The 13,395-nt window shown below is 43.1% G+C and overlaps 1 protein-coding gene and 1 non-coding gene across 3 annotated transcripts in view; one reads left to right on the forward strand and one right to left on the reverse strand.

The window, feature by feature from the left end:
- Positions 1-13,395, reverse strand: part of Babam2 (BRISC and BRCA1 A complex member 2) — a 404,865-nt gene that overhangs the window by 50,532 nt on the left and 340,938 nt on the right. The window lies entirely within an intron of this gene.
- On the forward strand, positions 33-139 carry LOC124963772 (U6 spliceosomal RNA). Its single transcript, XR_007104810.1, has one exon. It is a non-coding gene; the product is annotated as a U6 spliceosomal RNA (small nuclear RNA).

Here is a 13,395-nt window from a genome sequence, read left to right on the forward strand (position 1 = left end):
GAGAGGGCATTTCCTTGAAAAAGTCTGCTTAGGTGCTCGCTTCGGCAGCACATATACTAAAATTGGAACGATACAGAGAAGATTAGCATGGCCCCTGCGCAAGGATGACATGCAAATTTGTGAAACCTTCCATATTTTTGTACAAACAGAGAAACAACATGTATCCCATTTGTTTACAATTAAAAAAAAAAAAAAAAAAGTCTGCTTAGCCATAAGAAGAAGCCTTAGGTGCATGCTATGGTATTGGTGTTGCTTTAAAAAAAAACATTGGAAAATATGATTTTTCTCCTTCTAATCTTTGACATATGTAAAATGTGAAGGGGAAGAAGCCTCTGGAAGCTATTTCTGCCAGTCTGTGAAATCCAGAATGTAGATTGTAGACTGAGGATTTCCATGCACGCAAGCGCACACACACGTTTCTGGCTGAAGGAGGTGGGCCTTCATGCTGGACCTCTTAGCGGGGAAGGGGGAGGCTGCGCTTCCTACTGAGGCCCAAGGAGCACTGGGGCAGTGCAGCCAACAGGAAGAGGACAGCGTTGCAACGTGCGGCAGCAGGATGAGCGGACATGCTGCCCAGCACAGATCACAAAGGTCAGAGATGAAGATCAATCAATCCTTGCTAAAAACATCTGATGGCTGTGTGGCACAAAGGCACATTTTCCTTTGGTATGTAATGTCCTCACTACTTAACTGCAAAAGTATATCAGAATTGAATTCTAGTGCTCTTTCTAAATGGGAGCTGAGTCACAGGTACCTCGAAGCCTTGATGCTGTGTCTGCAGACTAAAGTGGATGACTCATGTCTGTAAAATTCTGAGAGAAAGTACCAACCGACCCCTTGCTTAGTCATCTTTTGCATGGATGCTGGGTTCATGAGCTCTGTAAACTATAATGAGCGATCTAGCCTTTTACCATCTCTTTATTCTTTTCTAAACAGTACAAATTACATCTCTAAAAATAACCTCATCTACGCAAGTGAGTCACTTTGACCTAACAAGCTTCCACAAGTAGTTACCCAGCTAAATTGTAATATTTACTTGTGAGGGTACAAATCTTGTTGTCATATTAGCCCCCATTTTTCTGTTCTTTTTTTTTAAATCAAAATTTGGTTGACTGGGAGAAGGGTTTTGTCAGATGTTTTAAAGAAAATATGGTTTACTCCTAACCTTGGACATAGACAAAGGTATGAGGTTCGAGTGGAGGAAGGCATTCTTTGAAAGCAGTTCCCAAAAGCTCATGGAAACTAGAATTCTAATATTTTTGGCTGAAGAGTTATCACAGACTTTTATTTTAGTGAGGAGTGCATACAGGGTATTGAAAGAGAAGAATTAATAATTCTGTTTACTTTAAAATCCTGAACTGTAAATTTATGACATTTTTGACAAAAGATCCAGCCACGCTAATAAATGCATATGTATTAAATATTAATCTTTGCTGTCCCAGGAGTTGATCCCACACCACACCCTGAATTCTCTAGACATACAACTAAGCTTCGGTACTCCACCCGTTTACTGTGTAGCTTTCCAACCCTCAGGCCTGCCCACTGGTCTTCAGCTTGCCTTTCTGAGCCTGGCATTGCTGGCTCTCACCAGCCCCACCCAGGCATGTCCTAGTTAGGCAATAAGCACAAGGAATTCAATTAGGGGCAGGAGCTAGTTACCTGTATGGGGCTTATACTTTCATAAGTTAGGCAGTGATACTGAAATATCAAAGCACTGTTCAGGTACACTCTGGCTGCAGTGAGAGGAGACTGGAAAGATTTCTCAATCGTGTTTGGCCAGAAATGGAATCACTGATACCACTAAGCCTAGAAACCTGCCAATGCTGTTCCAGTTTCTCCTGTGAGGGATCAAAACTTCTGAACGCATTCAAACGGTCACATGAACAGCTCTCCTGGTTGCTGATGTGCTTAAGAATTGACAGATGAAATCACTGGTCCAGCTGAGAATCCTCCAGGAAGTGGGCTGCATTGCCTGGCATCTGCCAGGGTACAGGAGGAGTCACCTAAGTCCCTCCAGCTCCTGTCTACTTGACTTGTACCTATGAGGTCAGCTGGAGTCACCTGAGTTCAGCTCCTCGCTGACATGAATAGTACCCCTGCTATGGTACCTACTATAGTATGTTGGGTCTGGTCACTTCTGTAAGGTCTTTGCTGATCTGGCCTTGGTCCCCAGTGCCAGCTGTGGACTGTGCACTACACACAGGAGCAGCTTACCTCACGTCCATGCTCCACTGTGCGCTCTGCCACACTCCCTGGGGAAACAGAGACCCCTTGTCACCCTTTCATTCCCATAAATTGGGTGGCTTGTAACCTCTCTAAGCTTCTTTTCTTATTGCAAAACGGGAGAACCATTTACAGTGAAAGAACATCGTGCATCCAGGCACTGTATAAACTGCAAGGTGCTAGCAAGCGGTGGATGCACACCTGCTGAGTGCTCACCGTAGTGCAAGACACTGTGCACGCTAATACTCTCAAACACAATTCGGACTTAGTCTTGGACCTCAGTGAGCAAATGAAGCAGAACAATGAAGCCAACACACATGGTAACTAAAGTCCATCCAAGATGCTAGAACCTCATAATTATGGTATTCAGATCAAGTGTTTGTTACTGGGGTGGGAAGGTGGAGACATGTTCAAGAAAAATGAGAAGGTCAAGGGGAGACACAAGGACGGTCAATGAAGAGGTTGCGGCTGAGCAGGAGAGAAGCCTGTGGAGCCAGGGAGAGGCGGTCTCCTGAGGGGCCATGGGATGATGGATGTCTCAATAGGATAAATATGGTGGCAGGACACAAGAGCTGGTCTGTCAAATAATAGTGAGGTGACTGGGTATAAACTGGTGTGTTCACCATGGGAGTGGCAAACACAGAATAACTAACACTTTGCTTTTCTAAAGCACGTGATAGGCTCCAATTTGCTTTCATGATATAATTCTCATGATTCTATCAGTCAAGATAATTTGCAATTCCATTCCACAGATGAGGAGATAGTCTCAGGGACAGAATGCGATGAGGCTGAGAACCTAATCTGTGTTTTGTTTTCTTTTCCCCCTTCTACTGGGGGTTGAACCCAGAGTCTCACACATGCTAGGCTACACTGAGCTATATCCCCAGTTCTTTTTAATTTTTAAGACAGAATCTTGCTAAGTCGTTTAGGGCCTGGTTAAGTTGCTGAGGCTGGCCTCGAACTTGCAATCCTCCTGCCTCAGCCTCCTGAGGAGCCAGGATTACAGGCAGATGGCACCTTGGCCAGCCTAACCCAATTTTCTAACTGTGGGATGAGTGTTCTTTCTGCCATCTGTGCAGTTCTCAAAACTGGCTTTGCAGCAGCCTTGACTAGGAAGCTGTTTCTAAACCATGCAAGTTTGGCAACTAACTTCCCCACTCCTTTTGGATTCACGGTGGAGGGGAGAGAAGAAAGGCAGGTCAGAGTTTCAAGGCTCTGACGAGTTCTGAGTGGTGCCTGAGTGAACAGAGAAACAATAGAGAAGGAGAAACAACATACCATCCCAAAGTTTGGAGCCTCAATTCCCAGGAGTCCAGTCCTGCCATTAAAAGCTGGGTGGAGCAGATGTTCAGTTTGGATGAGAACCCAGCACGTCACATAGCTCCATGTGCCTGTTAGCTCTATCTTTTCTCCTTACCACCCAGAGCAAAGCAATTGTGTGGTGTTCCAGAAGCCTGTCTGAGAGCACGACCGTGGTGAGGATGACTTCCTGTGGCAAGGGCGCTACCCTGTCTGCAATCCAGGTGAGGCCCAGTGCTGCTGACCCCACCTCCCCAGTGATCCCAGCTCACGGGCTGTGTCAAGCATTTCACCCCAGATCAAATGGTATCTCCGTGAACTCATCCCAGCTTCCTGGAGCCAAGGAAGGTGCTCTCTTCCAGTCCCTGAAGGACTGCTGGTCAACAGACTTCCCTGCTAGAGCAAGGTGACAGCAGGCACCCCTGGACCAATTTGTACTTTCTACATGAGAGGGGCTCTAACTTGGGGAGCCCTCTGCAGTCAACCTCAATGTCTCCTGCTCAGCTTTCTGCCACCCCACCATCCTGTGGTGAAATGCGAACTTCTATCAAACCACACCTTCATTTGACTGTTCTGACTTATACTGAGATCTAAATCCTTGAGCTGAGCCAAACCTGTGTTCTTCTTACCTTGAGCCTTTGTCTAAGCAAAAAAGTGCTAATTTTATTATATAGGGTTCCATCCCCTGCTCCACTTTCCTCCCCAAGATAAAAGTTTTAGAGGATTTTCCCTTAATGGTCTTTTTCCCCATGGGATATCCACATTACTAAACTCAGTTGACACGTTTCCAAACCCCAAACAAAAACCTTGACATTTCATTTAGTGTTTACAACTTTATTGTGGTAAGTGATTTTTATCTGGCTTTGCAATTACTGTTTTGAACACAGTGTGGCCCTAGACCCCTGTTGCTTCATTTGTGTATAAACTGGTCTAAATCCTAGAAAGAATCTCTTTTCTTCTGTTCACCGTACCATACTCTGCCTTCAAGGTGGAATCTTAAAATCGCCTCCTCTTGGATACTTTCCCAAAAGAATTCTCCCAATTCTCTACCAGCCAACATAACCCTCCCAAACCCTTCTCTCCCAAAATGTTTTTGTAGCTGTACTTTCCTTCTCTCTACACACAGGCCAACAGGAAGTTAGTGCCCTTGAAAGGAGGAACGACCTCTAGATGCTACCATTCTAGATTTGTCTGTACTGACTGAGTGATCATTTGGTTAATTGTGACTGATTTGCATAAACCTCAGAAGCTAAAAGTAATTATCAAAATGGAGCACAAATCCATACAATGAACTCTGAAAACCTATCATGTTCCAAGTAATAGGGGGGTTGTCTGATATTACATGGTCTGGCTAATCTGTCTGGATGGCCCTTTCCCTTTTAAACAACAGTTCCATCAAGGATGGATTTGGAGTGATACATGCCTTCTGTATTTATCTAAAATACTTTTCAAAACCATGGGATTGTTTCTGGTTTGATATGTCAGTGGAATACTCCCTGTAAAGGGCATGGGTCTTTAAGGGACTTGCTTTCTTCACAAGGTGTTGACATACTGATTGCTCAAAATTTCTTTCTTTAAAAACAATGACAATAAAACCCAGAAACAACTTGAAGATTGTGACCAAGTCACATCTCTAGAGTCAAAAGTGCAGCAGTCCTTGTGGGGGCAGTGTCCTGAGGAGAAGAGGTCATGCGGGGTCACAATCTGGGTGGAGAGATCTTGAAGGAACACTCGCCCTGGTCCAGCTTTAAGCCCCACCAAATCAAATATGCCCAATCACCCTGCATTTACCAAAATCTCCTCTACTGGGGTGATGGGTGAAAATCCTCAAACTTTTGACCCATGTTCTTTTGAAGAAGTCCACATATGAGGAGCAACTGCCTTGTCTCCAACACTGCGAGACCATACAAGCATCTCATGCAGCTGTGTTTATGGATGCCCATCTTTCAAACTGGGAAAACAAAGTAAGATACTCCATATCCTCTTTTGTCTTCAACATTCTGGAACATAATCTGCACATGGCAACTCAACGAGCCTCCATTCCCTGCAGACCTGATTCCTGAATTCCAGAGAAATAGGGCAAGATCATATCACTGAAGGATCAAGAAATAACAGTGTTGTGTCGTTGAGTGAGTTAGATGAGGTAAGCAGAACAAAAAGAGCTGAGTTTGAATTGGGACATTTGGGACCTGGTTTAAATCCAGTTCTGCATTTATCACCTGTGGGATCTTAGAAGAGTTACTAAACCTCTCTGCTTTCTACCTTTCCAGTTGTAGAATGGCAATTATGATTTTTATCTTGCAGTGTTTCATAAATGACAACTAATAGTATGATTGGATTGAAGGCCAAGATTCTGTCTCTTCCATAGAAGTAGCAGAAGATATCAACAGACAAGATTCATGACATCCGGGTGAATAACAGGTCAACACTTGGTTCAGACAAAGGTGGTTATCTGGTCTAGATATGATCAAATACAGTAGTAGAAGTGGCTAAACCCTCTCCAACACATAAAGATCATAAGGTAGGTACGAAGGTGCCAGAAAACCATTTAAAGCACTTCTTTCTAGATCTGGTCTTTTTTTGCAGATAATTTAAATATTTTCCAGAATGGCAAGACATAATGATTTTCTGACTTTAAGTTTCATCAGGGAGGGACCATATCTTATTCATCCACCTGACAGAGTACCTGGCCCAAGACAGGGGTTCAATAAAATAATTTCTAATTGAATTATAATAGTGGTTAACCCTGTTTCCCAGCAGAGAGTGGAAAATTGCATACATATTATAAATAATGCCAAGGCAACATCCCTTCCAGCATTTTCATAATATGACAGTTAGCCAAGTACGGTGAGTCCTATTAGTCAAATACGATTAGAGCCCCTGATGTGATCTTCAGTGCTAAAGAAAGAGAAGAAGAGGGAGAAGAAAAAGACCATAAAAACAAAAATCCAAAATATCTCAAGATTATTTTTACTGACTAGCCTAGGTTTGTTTTTAATCTTTCCACAGCTCATGTTCACATCTGTGGCCTCCCTTTTATGGGCTCTGGAGCTATAAATCTGAAAAAAGATAGATAAGGTAGGAACCTTGTTAAACAAAATCCCCACCAAAATGACAAACATTCAAACAGGAGTGGCCTGCCTTTATCTCGTCACCACCCAGTTTTGACGGAGCCTGTTTCTCTCTTACAAAGGGTCTGCTGTCTGCGAAGTGAACATTTTACCCAGGAGACCAAAAGTCACTCCCCAACTAGGTATTTCCCAAAGGACTTGTACTGTATGTTCCAGAGAGTGGTTGCTGAGCTAACTATCTGGGTTACCATAAAATGCCTTGATTTTTATCTATGGTTGAACAGATTGAGATTTCTGATAACCTCAGTCCATTTCCATGGAAATGAGGGTATGCATCCACATGCTGACTCATTCTGGGTGCAGAGAGCACAGAATTCCCTACAGAGGGTGGAGAATGCAAAGGCCCAAACTTCCAGGACAGGAGGAGGAGGAGGGGAGAGAATAAGAAAAAGCAGCAAATCCCAGGGCTGTTCTGGATTGATCATTTACAGACGGTTGCTAGTAGCCAGCTAAGGATGGATCACGGCTGGCAACTATTATAGCGGTGGGTTATTTAGGTCTTTCATTTTAAGATAAAAGAGATTTTGCATGTTTACTAAGTCATTTGGTTCCTCTGGACGTTGGGTATGCACCTCTGGTGATAACTGTACAGCAATTACTTCTGCTTGTTACAAGCCTCGACTTGGGTCTGCTGAAATGCTGGATTTGGTTGCATCTTTGTAGATACAAGATTTTTTTAAGGGGTGGTATTGAGTATTTCTAGATAGGTAAGACTTGGAAAGGACCTCGATAAAGTTTCTGCAGGACTCCTCGGCAGGGAAATGATCTTCACAGTAGACATCATGACACAGATTCTGAAGACGACAGTCAAAGGATGAATGTAACTGATTTTGGAAACTGCAGAGAAATTCAAGAAAATTGTAGAACAAGATATGATTGTAACCTGAACGCTGGGGCTAGCATTTGTGACCTTAGCTAGATCCAGCCCCAAAGTGGGTCACTTCCATAGCATTAGGAAAACCAATGAATAAGAATCACCTTTTCCAGTGACCTGGCTGTTCCTTGTTGCATTCTTACAACTAATAGATTTATTTTTATTACTAATTATAGTATTTGTTTAAGTTCATTCTTTTAAAAACCAGTATGCCATATTTGATATATGTCAGAGACTACTTTTAACTCACACTTTCATTCTGAAACATGGGGGAACATGCCTGAATCTCCACGCCCACCCAGAACAAGGACACAGTGTGCCCCTCTACGCCCTCTCTCCATCCCGCCCTCTGCCTGCCTCCCCAGGGATCAACTATCCCAAAATGCCTGTTACTGTTTCGGTTTTTAAAATACATGGCTTAAATAAAGATTTCTGTAGTCCTAAATAATAAATTGCTTCATTTTACCTGTTTGGACTTTTTATATATAACATTTCTATCATATTGTATGTCTCCTCTAACTTCCTTTCTTTCAGTCAACATTAGGTTTCTAAGATTTCATCTTCAATGTGTGTAGACATAGTCTGTCATTTTCACAGTTGTTAAAGAGTGTGACTGGATAACACAATTTATCCATTTTCCCATCAGGGGACATCTGGGTTTCTTCTAGTTTTTAACCACAATTTATGAGGCCTTCCTGACTATTCTTGAACAAGTGCTCATCGGCATCTCTTCCTTTTCCTCCTGGGAATAGCCTTCTTGCAGTGAGGTGGAGCCAGATGACTAAATTCTGGCCAATGGACTGTGTGGGAGGGATGCATGCTGCTTCCCTCCTGACCCTACCAAACGACAAGCCAGCCTGAAGCAGGTGGCGGGGTGGAGGATGCCAAGGCGACAGGGACTGGGGGACCACTGGAGAGAAGAAGTTGGGTCCCAGAAGGCCTGCAAGAAGCAGAGTCCTCCTTGCATCCCCTGCTGACCACCACTGAACTGATAAAACTTTACTTTATTAGCCATGGAGGACAGGAAGTGCTTGCTAAGGCTGACAGACTTTCCTAATACAACCTCCATATCAAAATACGTGTGTGTGTGTGTGTGTGTGTGTGTGTGTGTGTGTCTATGATGTGGTCACAGCTGGTGGTCAGGGAGGGCTCTGCCTCAGGCACTGATGAGTAATGAGAGTGCTGTCATGACAAAATGGCGTCGGGGGGGAATCCTTGTAGTGGTGAGTGGTTCTGCCTCTTGATTGCCTCAGTGTCAATATCCTGCTTGTTGATGTTGTTCAAGATACTCCATTGATGGAAAATGGGCAAAAGATACAGACTCTTTCTGTATTATTTTCTTACGCTTACTTGTGAGACTATAATTACCTCAAAATAAGTTTTTAAAAAACCATTTACCATGTTTTTTGGTAAGTACCGAGAAATATTAACACAACTATGGAGGGCAGTTTCTCCCTTGTTTTTGAAAAACAAAGTGGCATCAAGTACAGAGGAGTCGTCTGACTCAATGCCAACCTTTACCCTTGCTTTGCTCACCTTAAAAACAAGGACAGTACCTGCTCTGTCCACTTCATGGGGTTTGGGAAGATGGATAAATGGGAAAGTACTTTGAAATATGTAAGGTCTTATTACTGATATTAAGAGATATTTCTAATAACAATTGGGGAATGACAGAAACATGGCATAAATCTCACTCAAGTTTATTAGTGAAGAGCTGTAAAGCTGAAGGTTCTGGCCTTCGATTAACTCAGCACCACGGTGGAAAGGAGGTTAGGAATTGCACATGATATAGCAAAGCGTGGAAAGGACCTGCTCCAGGTATATGCTACTTTTCACATAAGAAAGAAGAAAACGAAGCATATGCTTGTCTTTCTCTCATCTGCAAGGCTAAATTTTAAAAAGAACAAAGTGACGAGAAAAGGAACAGAGACGAATGGACAGGAGTAAGAGTGGGACCTTGCACACTGTTTATTAAAAAACCAAAGTGAAGACGTTGCTTGTTCAAACAAAAAAATATAAAAAGGAACATTCTTAAGAGAGTTCATATATTTGGGGGTGGGAAGGAGGACAGTTATTTTTGGTTTTTTGAGTTCTAGGAACACAAAGTTGGCTGAGCACTATCACAAGGGTATACATGTGTGAGTGTGCATGTGTGCATAGAACTGCATGTGTCAGAGAATTGTGGCCAAGACCCATCTCCTTGTCCCTCAATGTCAGAGATATCCAGGAGTCACGGACAGAGGACACTGCAGCAGCTAGGCTGCTTTTCAGTGTTTCTGTCTCTTTGGTCATCTTGTGTAAGAACACCAATCCATTTAATTGTATTATTACCTTCTGTGAGGCTGGTGCAGCACTCTACAGGACAAAAAAACCCAGAAGCTAAGCTCCTTACTTCCACTTCTTCACTATGACCACTACCGTATGCATACTTGGGTCAATGCTCTCTCAGAATATCAAAGCTAAAATCAGGTTGTTTCAAAGGATTTTCTAGTTGTTAAAAGATTCAGACTTGAAGAGCTGAAATCAAGAAGCAATTCTTTCTGATTGGGTTGGTTTTCTGTAGCCCCGTGACCTCTGGAATGATGAAAACAACAAATGGTATTGGAGTAAACTGCCTTTGAACGTGAGGGTGTATGGTCTCCTTCTGTTTACTCTCTGTGGAGTCCACCGAGTCTGCAATCTTGGGCTGTTCACCTCCCAAAAGAACGGGTCTTTTGAAGTATTGTGTCTCCTTGGTGAGAAGCCAACAGAGCTTGTTTTCATCTTCTTATAAATACAGTGTTCAAGACTTGTCCCACTGAATCGGCCTCTACCTTCTCATTGACTGGCTGTGGTAGAACACTGGAATTGAGGGTTTGGGCCCACTCCCTCTTCCAACATAAAACAAAGTCGATGCCATTTGGAGATGCTTTTGTTGAGACCACAATTCATTTCTGAGGTCTCAATCAAACAAGAGCTTAAGGATAAACTTTGCAAATTCTTTTAACTTGTCTGACACAGGAGACAGTTTACAATACATATGAGGTTTCCAAGCACATAGCCAGATGAAAAATGAGGAATATTAGCCAGAAAGATTTAAAAACGGGGGAGGGGAGCAGTGTTCACTGGGAAAAGCCTCAGAACCCCTGAGTCTGTTAGACTGAGTGACTCCACTAAAGGACGCTCATGCATCTAAGTCTGTAGTGATCAGCAGGGCACCTGACACAAAGAATAGGTTTAAATGTTCAGAGTTCAATTCCGCTTTCACCTGAGGGTGCAGAAGAAAGCAAACCCATCTCTACAAAAGTCAAGGCCTTAAAACTAAAGAAGCCTCCCTTTCACCCTGAAAGACTATCTGGGAAAATGCTTGGAACTCAACTTACAGCTTTCTTGGGAAACAAAGCTGAGTGGAGACAATGGTTTACATCAGAGATTGCTGGGCGGTTGACATCTAAAATGCCAATGTAATTGCTGGTTGCCTGGCCTCGGTCACACTGATAGATTCCTTTGGGCAATTATCTTTGCTTGGCTCACCTGTATGCAAAGTTTGCTGATCTTGGGCAGGTACTCTGGTTTCCCTGGAGACAGGGAATCCTTAATCCACCTTTTCAACACTAGGAGAGTTCAAAAGACTGACAGTACAATGAGGCAGCTTCACAGCAGGAGGACCAGAAGAAACACTGGGGGAAGCCCCAGAGCTCCTCATTTGAAGCAAGGAACTGTAACTGAGGATCCCTACCCAGCAAGTATATGGAGGTTGGGGTTCTGCTGACCACGACTGTATCTAGGATCCTCTAACTGGGCAATACAGAAGAGGGAGTACTAGGCTTGCCAACCTCTTTCAAATCACAGTATTTAACCAGAAGTGCTACTATTTTATGGCACACTCAGGAAAATGAGAGGCTGGGAGGATGAGGGTGGGCTCCAGCTCCCCCAGGGACTGACAAGATGAGAGTAGCCTGTTGGTAGCCTATCCCTAACCCAGCAGTGGGCCCCAGATCATGGACTGGGGAGCTTTGTGAATTGCTGAGAACAAGAAATCTGAAATCAGAAGGTCTCTGTTCAAATGCTGTTTCAACTTCTAGCTATGGGACTTCTAGCAAGTGCTTTACTTTCTTCTATAAAATGGGACTAACAAGCAGCCCAACCTTATGGGGCTGTTGAGAGAATGATATGGAAATAAGCAACGTAAAGTACTTAGCATAGTACTTTGCACATAATGAGCAATCCATAAATGGTATTATTGATATGCAACAATGATATTATTATTACCTTTACTGGAGGTCACTTTTCATCTTTCCAGCGACCTCTGAGTGAGAATTAATTAGATAAGAAAAAACAAAGTTGACTTGGTCAGAGGAAGTGCTGTCAATAAGATGCCTGCCTGCTGTCCAACTGTGGTTTTTTTATTTTTTAAACTGTGGTTAAAATAATAAAACTTACCATTTTAACCAGTGGCATCAAGTACATGCACAGTGTTGAGGAACAATCACCATTACCCATCTCCAGAACTTTTTCACCAACCCAAACTAAAATTCCACATCCATTAAACACAGCTTCCCATTCTCCTTCTGCCCAGCTCCCGGAAATCACCATTCTACCATTTCACTTTCTATCCCTATGATCTGGAAAACTCTGGTTACCTCATATAAGTGGAGCTGTACTGCATGTGTCCTTGGGTGAGATGAACTGTTTTGAAACCCCCTTCATCCTCCTTTCATTGAAGGGCCAGGGTTGGAGTTTAGCCAAAGATCATTCATAGTCTAGAAGTCACTCCCAAAAGCTCTTTGAGTACTTCCTAGGTTGGGCCATCTCAAGATTTTGGACCACCTCTTTGAGAAGTGGGATTTTAAATTCCAGACCACATCTTGCCCATGTGAAGTATGACCATAGAGAGGTTCAGTCAGGCCAAATAGCTTAGAACCATCTGGACCGGGAATGGCCAGGGATTTTCAGTTTGGAATGGATTCCAGGTTAACTGCTGAGAGCCTCCACCACACATTGTTCCCTGTCAACGTTCACTCATACATTCTTCACCTGGATATTCACAGGTTTCTGAAGCTCAACATTTCCCAAATTGGCCTCACTATCTCCAAATCTGCTTCTCCTAATACAACCCCTGCTTCAGCTGATGTCAGCACCAGTTTCCTAGGTGCCTAAAGAAGAGAACTGTGATCATTCTAATTCTTCTTAGATCCTCACCTTCTACTTGAGCTCGATCGCTAAGTCTTGCCAGTTTTCCTTCTGAAAAATGTACATACTTTTTTGTGCATGCCAGGCCAGCCCCCTACCATGGAGCCACATCCCAAGCCCTCCAGTGTATTTCCTGAAGCATTTTTCTTCCCTTCCACTCCTATTTTGACTGCTTTAGTTTAGGCATAATCATCCTTTGCCTGGACTATATTTTTAGGTCTCCTGATCACCATTCCAAATCATTTTCTACATCATACCAGAATTATCTATTTTTGAAAAGCAATTATATTCCACTTCTCATTGAGCATTCTTTAATAACTCCTTGCTATCATCAGGATCAAGTCAAATTCCTCAGCCCAGTATACAATGCTGTCTGTGTTCTGGCCTTTGACCTCTTTATCTTAATCTCTTACCACTCCCTGGGATCCACAAGACTTTTAAGCAATTCTAAGCCACCGGATTCTTCACATACACTACTATTTCTTCCCTCAGTTCTTTCCTCAGTTCCTTCTGTGTGAAATGCTCTGACAGCCCTCCTGCTCAGTGAGTTGGTTGTCCCTTCCATGTTCTCATGATATCTGGTATATCTCTATTGCTGCACTTTAAATAATAGTTCATTGTTGTTTTCATATGTCCATCTTCTTTCTCCAGACCGTAGGCATTTTGGAGCAGATATCACCTGGTATCCCTGAGTCT

The sequence above is a fragment of the Sciurus carolinensis genome, chromosome 13 (genome assembly GCF_902686445.1).
Source record: "Sciurus carolinensis chromosome 13, mSciCar1.2, whole genome shotgun sequence".
In the NCBI taxonomy this organism is placed as follows: Eukaryota; Metazoa; Chordata; class Mammalia; order Rodentia; family Sciuridae; genus Sciurus; species Sciurus carolinensis.